The following is a 14,755-nucleotide window of genomic DNA, read 5'->3' as shown; positions in this document are numbered from 1 at the left end:
AATCTTACAACACCAGGTTATAGTCCAACAATTTTATTTTAAAATCACAAGCTTTCGGAGATTATCCCCTTCGTCAGGTGAATGAGTGTAAGGTTCCTTACATTTGTCCACCCCAGTCCATCACCGGCATCTCCACGTCATGGCTACTTTAAATACAGCCTCATCAGAGTCTACGTTTAAATACAGCCTCATCGGAGTCTGCGTTTAAATACAGCCTCATCGGAGTCTGCGTTTAAATACAGCCTCATCGGAGTCTGCGTTTAAATACAGCCTCATCGGAGTCTGCGTTTAAATACAGCCTCATCGGAGTCTGCGTTTAAATACAGCCTCATCTGAGTCTGCGTTTAAATACAGCCTCATCGGAGTCTGCGTTTAAATACAGCCTTATCAGATCTCTCACAAACATCGCAGACGGATTGAAGCTCAATGAATTAATTTGTGTAGTGATGTTTTTGCTCTCTGGGTGAGTGTGGGAGACATTTTGCACACAGCAAGCCCTCAAAAACAACAATGAGATGGGTCAAGGTAATCTGCTTTCAGGGCTGTTGGTTGGTTGAAAAGAATGTTGGCAAGGCAACAGGAGACGTCCCCTGCTCTTCCTCCAATAGTGCCTCTAGATACCCACTGCAACAAGCAGACACCTTCAATAACGCAAGAAGATTGAAAGAAAGAAAGAATTGCATTTATATAGCGTCTTTCACAACCTCAGAACATCCCAAAGCACTTTACAGCCAGCTAAGTTCTTTTTGAAGTGTGGTCACTGCTGTAATGTAGAAACACGGCAGCCAATTTGCGCACAGCAAGATCCCACAAACGGCAAAGAGATAAAGATCAGATAATCTCTGTTTTAGTGATGTTTGTTGAGGGATAAATATTGGCCAGGACACTGGGGAGAACTCCCCTGCTCTTCTTTGAATAATGGCCATGGGATCTTTTATGTCCACCTGAGAGGGCGGACGGGGCCTCGGTTTAATGTCTCATCTGAAAGACAGCACCTCCGACAGTGCAGCACTCCTGCATCTGCATGTCCACAGATCCTTGAAGGTAGCAGGACAGGTAGATAAGGTGGTAAAGAAGGCATACGGTATATTGCAGCGGTTCAAGAAGATGGCTCACCACCACCTTCTCGAGGGCAATTAGGGATGGGCAATAAATGCCAGCCTCGCCAGCGACACCCACATCCCATGAACGAATTAAAAAAAACTTTCCTTTATTAGCCGAGGCATAGAATATAAAAGCAGGGAGGTTATACTGGACCTGTATAAAACACTGGTTAGGCCACAGTTTGAGTACTGCGTACAGTTCTGGTCACCACATTACAGGAAGGATGTGAGAGGGTGCAGAGGAGATTCACGAGGATTTTGCCAGAACTGGAGGAATTTTAGCTATGAGGAAAAATTGGATAGGCTGGGGTTGCTTTCATTGGAACAGGAGATTTAATTGAGATGTACAAAATTATGAGGGTCCAGATAGAGTGGATAGGAAGGACCTATTTCCCTTAGCAGAGAGGTCAATAACCAGGGGGCATAGATTTAAAGTAATTGGTAGAAGGATTAGAGGGGAGCTGAGGAGAAATCTTTTCACCCAGAGGGTGGTGGGGGTCTGGAACTCACTGCCTGAAAGGGTGGGAGAGGCAGAAACCCTCAACTCATTTAAAAAAATACCTGGGTGTGCACCTGAAGAGCCGTAACCTACAGGGCTACGGACCAAGTGCTGGAAAGTGAGATTCGGCTGGGTGGCTCATTTTCGTCAGGCGCGGACACAATGGACCGAATGGCCTCCTTCTGTGCCTTAAATTTTCTATGATTCCATGATTCCTTCAGTACTGCAATGGAGTGTCAGCCCAGATTATGTGCTCTGTTACTTGCTGTGTAACACACTCCCTGCCCAATACTATCTGCGTAACTCATTCCCAGTACCTCTTACAATCTGTGCAACTCACTCCCAGTCCCTATTACTTTCTGTGTAATTCACTCCCAATCCCTGTAACTTTCTGTGTCACTCACTCACAGTCCTTATTATTCTCCGTGAAACTCACTCCCATTAATTATTAATCCATGTGCAACTCATACCCAGTCCCTATTACTCCTGAGTAACTCACACCCAGTCCCTATTACTCCCTGAGTAACTCACACCCAGTCCCTATTACTCCCTGAGTAACTCACACCCAGTCCCTATTACTCCCTGAGTAACTCACATCCAGTCCCTGATACTCCCTGTGTAACTCACACCCAGTCCCTATTACTCACTGAGTAACTCACACCCAGTCCCTATTACTCCCTGAGTAACTCACACCCAGTCCCTATTACTCCCTGAGTAACTCACACCCAGTCCCTATTACTCCCTGAGTAACTCACACCCAGTCCCTATTACTCCCTGAGTAACTCACACCCAGTCCCTATTACTCCCTGAGTAACTCACACCCAGTCCCTATTACTCCCTGAGTAACTCACATCCAGTCCCTATTACTCCCTGAGTAACTCACACCCAGTCCCTATTACCCCTGAGTAACTCACACCCAGTCCCTGATGCTCCCTGTGTAACTCACACCCAGTCCCTGTTACTCCCTGAGTAACTCACACCCAGTCCCTATTACTCCCTGAGTAACTCACACCCAGTCCCTATTACTCCCTGAGTAACTCACTCCCAGTCCCTATTACTCTCTGAGTAACTCACACCCAGTCCCTGATACTCCCTGTGTAACTTGCTCCCAGTCCCTGTTACTTTCTGTGTAACTCACTCCAAGTCCCTGTTACTCTCCGTGTAACTCACTCCCAGTCCATCCTACTCTCTGTGTAACTCACTCCCAGTCATAGAAAAATAGAAAATAGGAGCAGGAGTAGGCCATTCGGCCCTTCGAGCGGCTCCGCCATTCAATATGATCATGGCTGATCCTCTATCTCAATACCATATTCCCGCTCTCTCCCCATACCCCTTGATGACTTTTGTGTCTAGAAATCTACCTAGCTCCTTCATAAATATATTCAGTGACTTGGCCTCCACAGCCTTCTGTGGTAGAGAATTCCACAGGTTCACCACCCTCTGAGTGAAGAAATGTCTCCTCATCTCAGTCCCAAATGTCCTACCCCGTATCCTGAGACCGTTGACGATCCGGATTCTTTCCCCATCAGTCTGGTTCAGCAAGAACTGATTCGAGTACACCGTAAAGTTCAACACAACTTTAATAGCAGGTCTTAGTCTGTAGCTTCAATTCAGATTCCTGAGAGAATCCGAACGATTCTAACAGAATAAGGAGACAAAGACAAAGACAAAAACACATACCTTTATACAGATCGACAGGGGTTGGAACATCATTAACACAAGAGTCAACACCAATCATAAGCCGGGCACAGGTTGCCATGCGAGGTTAAATTATTGCCGGCCAATCATAGATCGTCCATGTGCTGACCATGTTGCTGTTAGACATCAAAGGGGATACTTCCTCACTTTCCAACTTGGAATGTTCTTCCCTGTTCCTTCTGTTCCTTATCTCCCAACCTGGAATGTCTTTCAACTTTGGCTAAGCTCGTTACCTATATTGATTTGCCATAAACATGGAGACATTCAGACCAGTCCTTGAATCACATCAAAGACTCTACATTGATAAGACAATGCAAACCTGCTGACTACGCAAACATATGGCCCAGCAGGAGGGCCAGGCCACCTGTACCAATCTCAGTTACTAACTAATTAACCCTTTCTAACCATTTTGCATTCTGCTTCTTTGCCACGTAGGCATCTTAATATTTTACCAAAAACTGACCACGTAGGGATTCTCACCATGACCCCTCGTTCTGGACCCCCCCAGCCAGGGGAAACATCCTCCCTACATCCAGTCTGTCTAGCCCTGTCAGAATTTTATATGTTTCAATGAGATCCCCTCTCATTCTTCGAAATTCTAGTGAATACAGGCCGAGTCGACCCAATCTCTCCTCATACGACAATCCTGCAATCCCAGGGATCAGTCTGGTGAACCTTCGCTGCACTCCCTCTATGGCAAATATATCCTTTCTTAGGTAAAGATTCCAAAACTTCACACAATACTCCAGGTGTGGTCTCACCAAGGCCCTGTATAACTGCAGTAAGACATCCTTGCTCCTGTACTCAAATCCTCTTGCAATGAAGGCCAACATACCATTTGCCTTCCTAACTGCTTGCTGCACCTGCATGTTTGCTTTCAGTGACTGGTGTACAAGGACACCCAGGTCCCTTTGTACATCAACATTTCCCAATCTATCACCATTTAAATAATACTCTGCCTTTCTGTTTTTCCTTCCGAAGTGGATAACTCAACTTGTCTAAATCGCCTTGAAGGCTCTTTGCATCCTCCTCACAACTCACAATCCCACCTAGTTTTGTGTCATCAGCAAACTTGGAAATATTACAATTGGTTCCCTCATCCAAATCATTGATATATATTGTGAATAGCTGGGGCCCAAGCACTGATCCCTACGGTACCCCACTAGTCACTGCCTGCCACCCCGAAAAAGACCCATTTATTCCTACTCTCTGTTTCCTGTCTGTTAACCAATTTTCAATCCATCCCAGTATATTACCCCCAATCCCATGTGCTTTAATTTTGCACACTAACCTCTTATGTGGGACTTTATCAAAGGCCTTCTGAAAATCCAAATAAACCACATCCACTGGTTCTCCCTTATCTATTCTACCAGTTACATCCTCAAAAAACTCCAGTAGGTTTGTCAAACATGATTTCCCTTTCATAAATCCATGTTGACTTTGTCTAATCCCGTTGATATTTTCTAAGTGTTCTGTTATCACATCCTTTATAATGGACTCTCGCATTTTCCCTACTACTGATGTTAGGCTAACCGGTCTGTAGTTCCCTGTTTTCTCTCTCCCTTTTTTTTAAATAGTGGGGTTACATTTGCCACCCTCCAATCTGCAGGAACTGTTCCATAATCTATAGAATTTTGGAAGATGATAACTAATGCATCCACTATTTCCATGGCTACCTCTTTTAGTACTCTGGGATGCAGATTATCAGGTCCTGGGGATTTATCAGCTTTCAGTCCCATTAATTTCTCCAGCACTATTTTTTTACTAATACTAATTTCCCTTAATTCCTCCATCTCATTAGTCCCTTGGTTCCCAGGCATATCTGGGAAGTTATTATTCTCCGTGTAATTCACTCACAGTCCCTGTAAATTTCTGCATCACTCACTCCCAGTCCTTATTATTCTCTGTGGAACTCACTCCCAGTATCTATTACACTCTGCGGAACTCACATCCAGTCCCGAGTACTCCCTGTGTAACTCACCTCCAGTCCCTGTTACTCCCTGTATAACTCACGGCCAGTCCCTGTTACTCCCTGTGTAACTTACTCCCAGTACCTAATACTCTCTGTGTAACTCAATCCCAGTCCTTGTAACTTACTGTATAACTCACTCCCAGTCCCTGCTACTCTCTATGTAACACACGCCCAGTCCATTTACTCTCTGTGACTCACACCCAGTCATTCTTACTCTCTGTGTAATTCACTCCCAGTCCCGATAACTTTCTGTGCAACTCACTGCCAGATCCTATTACTCTCTGTGTAACTCGCTTTCAGTCCCTGTTACTCTTTCCATAACTCACTCCCAGTCCCTATTACTCTCTGTGTAACCCACTCCCATTCCCATTTTCTCTCTGTGTAACTCACTCCCAGTCCCTATTATTCTCTGTGTAACTCACTCCCAGTCCCTGTTACTCTCTGCATTACTCACTCACAGTCCCTTTTACTCTCTGCGTAAATCATTCCCAATACCTATTAAACTCGAAGCAATTCACTCCCAATCCCTATTCACTCTCTGTGTAACTCACTCGCTGTCGTTCTTACTCGCTGTATAAATCACTCCGATTCACTATTACTCTCTGCGTAACTTACTCCCAGTTCCTGTTACTCTCTGTGTAACTCATTCCCAGTCCCTCTTAATCTCTGAGTAACTTACCCCCAGTCCTTATTACTGTCTGTGTAACTCACTCCCAGTATCTATTACTCTGTGTGCAAGTCACTCCCAGTGCCTATTACTCATTGTGTAACTCACATCCAGTCCCTGTTACTTTCTGTGTACTTATTCCCAGTCCCAGTCATCCTCTGTCCAACTCACTCCCAGTCCCCGTAGCTTTCTGTGTAACTAGCTCCCAGTCCTTATTACTCTCTGTGTAACTCATTCACAGTATCTCTTAATCTCATTGTAATTTAATCCGAGTCCCTCTTACTCTCTGAGTAACTCATTCACAATCATTATTGCTCTCTGTGTAATAAACTCCCAGTCCCTGTTACTCTCTGTGTAACCCTCTCCAAGTCCTTATTACTCTCTGTCTAACTCACTGCCAGTCCCTATTACTCTCTGCGTAACTCACTCAAAGTCCCTCTTACTATCTGAGTAATTCACACCCAGTCATTCTTACTCTCTGTGCAATTCACTCCCAGTCCCGATAACTTTCTGTGTAACTCACTCCCAGTCCTTATTACTCTCTGTGTAACTCACAACCAGTCCCTGTTACTCTCTGTGTAACTCACTACCAGTCCCTGTTACTCTCTGTGTAACACACTCCCAGTACCGACTACTCCCTGTGGAACTCACTCACAGTCCTTATTACTCTCTGTCTAATTCACTCCCAGTCCCGATAACTTTCTGTGCAACTCACTCCCAGTCCTTATTACTCTCTGTGTAACTCACAACCAGTCCCTGTTACTCTCTGTGTAACTCACTCCCAGTCCTTATTAATCTCTGTGTAACTCACTCCCAGTCCCTGTTACTCCCTGTGGAACTCACTCACAGTCCTTATTACTCTCTGTCTAACTCACTCCCAGTCCCTGTTACTCTCTGTGTAACTCACTCCCAGTCCTTATTACTCTCTGTCTAACTCACTCCCAGTCCCTGTTACTCTCTGTGTAACTCACTCCCAGTCCTTATTACTCTCTGTCTAACTCACTCCCAGGCCCTGTTACTCCCTGAGTAACTCACTCACAGTCCTTATTACTCTCTGTCTAACTCACTCCCACTCCCTGTTACGGTCTGTGTAACTCACTCCCAGACCTTATTACTCTATGTCTAACTCACTCCCAGTCCCTGTTACTCTCTGTGCAACCCTCTCCCAGTCCTTATTACTCTGTCTAACTCACTCCCAGTCCCTCTTACTCTCTGCGTAACTCACTCACAGTCCCTTTTACTATCTGAGTAATTCACACCCAGTCATTCTTACTCTCTGTGCAATTCACTCCCAGTCCCGATAACTTTCTGTGTAACTCACTCCCAGTCCTTATTAATCTCTGTGTAACTCACTACCAGTCCCTGTTACTCTCTGTGTAACACACTCCCAGTACCGACTACTCCCCGTGGAACTCACTCACAGTCCTTATTACTCTCTGTCTAACTCACTCCCAGTCCCTGTTACTCTCTGTGTAACTCACTCCCAGTCCTTATTACTCTCTGTCTAACTCACTCCCAGTCCCTGTTACTCTCTGTGTAACTCACTCGCAGTCCTTATTACTCTGTCTAACTCACTCCCAGTCCCTCTTACTCTCTGCGTAACTCACTCACAGTCCCTTTTACTATCTGAGTAATTCACACCCAGTCATTCTTACTCTCTGTGCAATTCACTCCCAGTCCCGATAACTTTCTGTGTAACTCACTCCCAGTCCTTATTACTCTCTGTGTAACTCACAACCAGTCCCTGTTACTCTCTGTGTAACTCACTCCCAGTCCTTATTAATCTCTGTGTAACTCACTACCAGTCCCTGTTACTCTCTGTGTAACACACTCCCAGTACCTACTACTCCCTGTGGAACTCACTCACAGTCCTTATTACTCTCTGTCTAACTCACTCCCAGTCCCTTTTACTCTCTGTGTAACTCACTCCCAGTCCTTATTACTCTCTGTCTAACTCACTCCCAGTCCCTGTTACTCTCTGTGTAACTCACACCCAGTCCTTATTACTCTCTGTCTAACTCACTCCCAGGCCCTGTTACTCCCTGAGTAACTCACTCACAGTCCTTATTACTCTCTGTCTAACTCACTCCCACTCCCTGTTACGGTCTGTGTAACTCACTCCCAGACCTTATTACTCTATGTCTAACTCACTCCCAGTCCCTGTTACTCTCTGTGCAACCCTCTCCCAGTCCTTATTACTCTGTCTAACTCACTCCCAGTCCCTCTTACTCTCTGCGTAACTCACTCACAGTCCCTCTTACTATCTGAGTAATTCACACCCAGTCATTCTTACTCTCTGTGCAATTCACTCCCAGTCCCGATAACTTTCTGTGTAACTCACTCCCAGTCCTTATTACTCTCTGTGTAACTCACAACCAGTGCCTGTTACTCTCTGTGTAACTCACTCCCAGTCCTTATTAATCTCTGTGTAACTCACTACCAGTCCCTGTTACTCTCTGTGTAACACACTCCCAGTACCGACTACTCCCCGTGGAACTCACTCACAGTCCTTATTACTCTCTGTCTAACTCACTCCCAGTCCCTGTTACTCTCTGTGTAACTCACTCGCAGTCCTTATTACTCTCTGTCTAACTCACTCCCACTCCCTGTTACTCTCTGTGTAACTCACTCGCAGTCCTTATTACTCTGTCTAACTCACTCCCAGTCCCTCTTACTCTCTGCGTAACTCACTCACAGTCCCTTTTACTATCTGAGTAATTCACACCCAGTCATTCTTACTCTCTGTGCAATTCACTCCCAGTCCCGATAACTTTCTGTGTAACTCACTCCCAGTCCTTATTACTCTCTGTGTAACTCACAACCAGTCCCTGTTACTCTCTGTGTAACTCACTCCCAGTCCTTATTAATCTCTGTGTAACTCACTACCAGTCCCTGTTACTCTCTGTGTAACACACTCCCAGTACCTACTACTCCCTGTGGAACTCACTCACAGTCCTTATTACTCTCTGTCTAACTCACTCCCAGTCCCTGTTACTCTCTGTGTAACTCACTCGCAGTCCTTATTACTCTCTGTCTAACTCACTCCCAGTCCCTGTTACTCTCTGTGTAACTCACTCCCAGTCCTTATTACTCTCTGTCTAACTCACTCCCAGGCCCTGTTACTCCCTGAGTAACTCACTCACAGTCCTTATTACTCTCTGTCTAACTCACTCCCACTCCCTGTTACGGTCTGTGTAACTCACTCCCAGACCTTATTACTCTATGTCTAACTCACTCCCAGTCCCTGTTACTCTCTGTGTAACCCTCTCCCAGTCCTTATTACTCTGTCTAACTCACTCCCAGTCCCTCTTACTCTCTGCGTAACTCACTCACAGTCCCTTTTACTATCTGAGTAATTCACACCCAGTCATTCTTACTCTCTGTGCAATTCACTCCCAGTCCCGATAACTTTCTGTGTAACTTACTCCCAGTCCTTATTACTCTCTGTGTAACTCACAACCAGTGCCTGTTACTCTCTGTGTAACTCACTCCCAGTCCTTATTAATCTCTGTGTAACTCACTACCAGTCCCTGTTACTCTCTGTGTAACACACTCCCAGTACCGACTACTCTCTGTGGAACTCACTCACAATCCTTATTACTCTCAGTCTAACTCACTCCCACTCCCTGTTACTCTCTGTGTAACTCACTCCCAGTCCTTATTACTCTCTGTGTAACTCATCACCATTCCCTGTTACTCTCTGTGTAACTCACTCCCAGTCCTTATTACTCTCTGTGTAACTCACTACCACTCCCTGTTACTCTCTGTGTAACTCACTCCCAGTCCTTATCGATCTCTGTGTAACTCACTACCAGTCCCTGTTACTCTCTGTGTAACACACTCCCAGTACCTATTACTCTCTGTGTAACTCACTACCACTCCCTGTTACTCTCTGTGTAACTCACTCCCAGTCCTTAATACTCTCTGTCTAACTCACTCCCAGGCCCTGTTACTCTCTATGTAACTCACTCCCAGTCCTTATTAATCTCTGTGTAACTCACTACCAGGCCCTGTTACTCTCTGTGTAACACACTCCCAGTCCTTATTACTCTCTGTGTAACTCACTACCAGTCGCTGTTACTCTCTGTGTAACTCACTCCCAGTCCTTATCAATCTCTGTGTAACTCACTAATACCAGTCCCTGTTACTCTCTGTGTAACGCACTCCCAGTGCCTACAACTCTCTGTGCAACACACTCCCAGTACCTATTACTCTCTGTGTAACTCACTACCACTCCCTGTTACTCTCTGTGTAACTCACTCCGAGTCCTTAATAATCTCTGTCTAACTCACTCCCTGGCCCTGTTACTCTCTATGTAACTCACTCCCAGTCCTTATTAATCTCTGTGTAACTCACTACCAGGCCCTGTTACTCTCTGTGTAACACACTCCCAGTCCTTATTACTCCCTGTGTAACTCACTACCACTCCCTGTTACTCTCTGTGTAACTCACTCCCAGTCCTTATCAATCTCTGTGTAACTCACTACCAGTCCCTGTTACTCTCTGTGTAACGCACTCCCAGTGCCTACAACTCTCTGTGTAACACACTCCCAGTACCTATTACTCTCTGTCTAACTCACTCACAGGCCCTGTTACTCTCTATGTAACTCACTCCCAGTCCTTATTAATCTCTGTGTAACTCACTACCAGTCCCTGTTACTCTCTGTGTAACACACTCCCACTCCCTGTTACTCTCTGTGTAACTCACTCACAGTCCTTATTACTCTCTGTCTAACTCACTCACAGGCCCTGTTACTCTCTATGTAACTCACTCCCAGTCCTTATGAATCTCTGTGTAACTCACTCACAGTCCCTGTTATTCTCTGTGTAACACACTCCCAGTACCTACTACTCTCTGTGTAACTCACTCACAGTCCTTATTACTCTCTGTCTAACTCACTCCCAGGCCCTGTTACTCTCTGTGTAACCCTCTCCCAGTCCTTATTACTCTGTCTAACTCACTCCCAGTCCCTCTTACTCTCTGCGTAACTCACTCACAGTCCCTTTTACTATCTGAGTAATTCACACCCAGTCATTCTTACTCTCTGTGCAATTCACTCCCAGTCCCGATAACTTTCTGTGTAACTCACTCCCAGTCCTTATTACTCTCTGTGTAACTCACAACCATTCCCTGTTACTCTCTGTGTAACTCACTCCCAGTCCTTATTAATCTCTGTGTAACTCACTACCAGTCCCTGTTACTCTCTGTGTAACACACTCCCAGTACCTACTACTCTCTGTGGAACTCACTCTCCGTCTAATTCACTCCCAGTCCCTGTTACTCTGTGTAACTCACTCCCAGTCCTTATCAATCTCTGTGTAACTCACGACCAGTCCCTGTTACTCTCTGTGTAACACACTCCCAGTACCTATTACTCTCTGAGTAACTCACTACCACTCCCTGTTACTCTCTGTGTAACTCACTCCCAGTCCTTATTACTCTCTGTCTAACTCACTCCGAGGCCCTGTTACTCTCTATGTAACTCACTCCCAGTCCTTATTAATCTCTGTGTAACTCACTACCAGTCCCTGTTACTCTCTGTGTAATACACTCCCAGTACCTACTACTCTCTGTGGAACTCACTCACAGTCCTAATTACTCTCTGTGTAACTCACTACCACTCCCTGTTACTCTCTGTGTAACTCACTCCCAGTCGTTATCAATCTCTGTGTAACTCACTACCTGTCCCTGTTACTCTCTGTGTAACTCACTCCCAGACCTTATTACTCTCTGTCTAACTCACTCCCAGTCCCTGTTACTCTCTGTGTAACTCACTCCCAGTCCTTAATAATCTCTGTCTAACTCACTCCCAGTCCCTGTTACTCTCTGTGTAACTCACTCCCAGTCCTTATTACTCTCTGTCTAACTCACTCCCACTCCCTGTTACGGTCTGTGTAACTCACTCCCAGACCTTATTACTCTATGTCTAACTCACTCCCAGTCCCTCTTACTCTCTGCGTAACTCACTCACAGTCCCTTTTACTATCTGAGTAATTCACACCCAGTCATTCTTACTCTCTGTGCAATTCACTCCCAGTCCCGATAACTTTCTGTGTAACTCACTCCCAGTCCTTATTACTCTCTGTGTAACTCACAACCAGTGCCTGTTACTCTCTGTGTAACTCACTCCCAGTCCTTATTAATCTCTGTGTAACTCACTACCAGTCCCTGTTACTCTCTGTGTAACTCACTCCCAGTCCTTATTACTCTCTGTGTAACTCATCACCATTCCCTGTTACTCTCTGTGTAACTCACTCCCAGTCCTTATTACTCTCTGTGTAACTCACTCCCAGGCCCTGTTACTCTCTATGTAACTCACTCCCAGTCCTTATTAATCTCTGTGTAACTCACTACCAGGCCCTGTTACTCTCTGTGTAACACACTCCCAGTCCTTATTACTCTCTGTGTAACTCACTACCACTCCCTGTTACTCTCTGTGTAACTCACTCCCAGTCCTTATCAATCTCTGTGTAACTCACTACCAGTCCCTGTTACTCTCTGTGTAACGCACTCCCAGTGCCTACAACTCTCTGTGCAACACACTCCCAGTACCTATTACTCTCTGTGTAACTAACGACCACTCCCTGTTACTCTCTGTGTAACTCACTCCCAGTCCTTAATAATCTCTGTCTAACTCACTCCCTGGCCCTGTTACTCTCTGTGTAACTCACTCCCAGTCCTTATCAATCTCTGTGTAACTCACTACCAGTCCCTGTTACTCTCTGTGTAACGCACTCCCAGTGCCTACAACTCTCTGTGTAACACACTCCCAGTACCTACTACTCTCTGTCTAACTCACTCACAGGCCCTGTTACTCTCTATGTAACTCACTCCCAGTCCTTATTAATCTCTGTGTAACTCACTACCAGTCCCTGTTACTCTCTGTGTAACACACTCCCACTCCCTGTTACTCTCTGTGTAACTCACTCACAGTCCTAATTACTCTCTGTGTAACTCACTACCACTCCCTGTTACTCTCTGTGTAACTCACTCCCAGTCGTTATCAATCTCTGTGTAACTCACTACCTGTCCCTGTTACTCTCTGTGTAACTCACTCCCAGTCCTTATTACTCTCTGTCTAACTCACTCACAGGCTCTGTTACTCTCTATGTAACTCACTCCCAGTCCTTATGAATCTCTGTGTAACTCACTCACAGTCCCTGTTACTCTCTGTGTAACACACTCCCAGTACCAACTACTCTCTGTGTAACTCGCTCACAGTCCTTATTACTCTCTGTCTAACTCACTCCCAGGCCCTGTTACTCTCTGTGTAACCCTCTCCCAGTCCTTACTACTCTGTCTAACTCACTCCCAGTCCCTCTTACTCTCTGCGTAACTCACTCACAGTCCCTTTTACTATCTGAGTAATTCACACCCAGTCATTCTTACTCTCTGTGCAATTCACTCCCAGTCCCGATAACTTTCTGTGTAACTCACTCCCAGTCCTTATTACTCTCTGTGTAACTCACAACCAGTCCCTGTTACTCTCTGTGTAACACACTCCCAGTACCTAATACTCTCTGTGTAACTCACTCCCAGTCCCTGTTACTCTCTGTGTAACTCACTCCCAGTCCCTGTTACTCTCTGTGTAACGCACTCCCACTACCTACAACTCTCTGTGTAACTCACTCACAGTCCTTATTACTCTCTGTGTAACTCACTACCACTCCCTGTTACTCTCTGTGTAACTCATTCCCAGTCCTTACTACTCTCTGTCTAACTCAATCCCAGTCCCTGTTACTCTCTGTGTAACCCTCTCCCAGTCCTTATTACTCGATGTAACTCACTCCCAGTCCCGATAACTTTCTGTGTAACTCACTCCCAGTCCTTACTACTCTCTGTGTAACTCACTACCAGTTCCAGTTACCCTCTGTGTAACCCTCTCCCAGTCCTTATTACTCTCTGTGTAACTCACTACCACTCCCTGTTATTCTGTGTAACTCACTCACAGTCCTTATTACTCTCTGTGTAACTCACCACCAGTCCCTGTTACTCTCTGTGTAACTCACTCCCAGTGCCTACTACTCTCTGTGGAACTCACTCACAGTCCTATTACTCTCTGTCTAACTCACTCCCAGTCCCTGTTACTCTCTGTGTAACCCTCTCCCAGTCCTTATTACTCTCTAACTCACTCCCAGTCCCTCTTACTCTCTGCGTAACTCACTCACAGTCCCTCTTACTTTCTGTGCAATTCATTCCCAGTCCCTATTACTCTCTGTGTAACACACTCCCAGTACCTACTACTCTCTGTGGAACTCACACACAGTCCTTATTACTCTCTGTGTAACCCATTACCAGACCCTGTTACTCTCTGTGTAACTCACTCAGAGTCCCTGTAACTTTCTCTATAACTCATTCCCAGTCCCTATTACTTGCTGTGTAACTCACTCCCAGTGCCTATTACTCGCTGTGTAACTCACTCCCAGTGCCTGTTACTCTCTGTGTAACTCACTCCCAGTCCCTGTTACTCTCTGTGCAACTCATTCCCAGTCCCTATTACTCGCTGTGTAACTCACTCCCAGTGCCTGTTACTCTCTGTGTAACTCACTCCCAGTCCCTGTTACTCTCTGTGTAACTCACTCCCAGCCCCTATTACTCTCTGTGCAACTCACACCCAGTCCCTGTTACTCTCTCTGTAATTCACTCCCATTCCCATTTTCTCTCTGTGTACCTCACTCCCAGTCCCTGTTACTCTCTGTGTAATTCACTCCCATTCCCATTTTCTCTCTGTGTAACTCACTCCAAGTCCCTGTTACTCTCTGTGCAACTCACTCCCAGTCCCTGTTAATCTCTGTGTAACTCACACCCAGTCCCT

This window comes from Heptranchias perlo, chromosome 4, assembly GCF_035084215.1.
Source record: "Heptranchias perlo isolate sHepPer1 chromosome 4, sHepPer1.hap1, whole genome shotgun sequence".
Classification (NCBI taxonomy): domain Eukaryota; kingdom Metazoa; phylum Chordata; class Chondrichthyes; order Hexanchiformes; family Hexanchidae; genus Heptranchias; species Heptranchias perlo.
Note: the sequence above shows the minus strand (reverse complement) of the source record.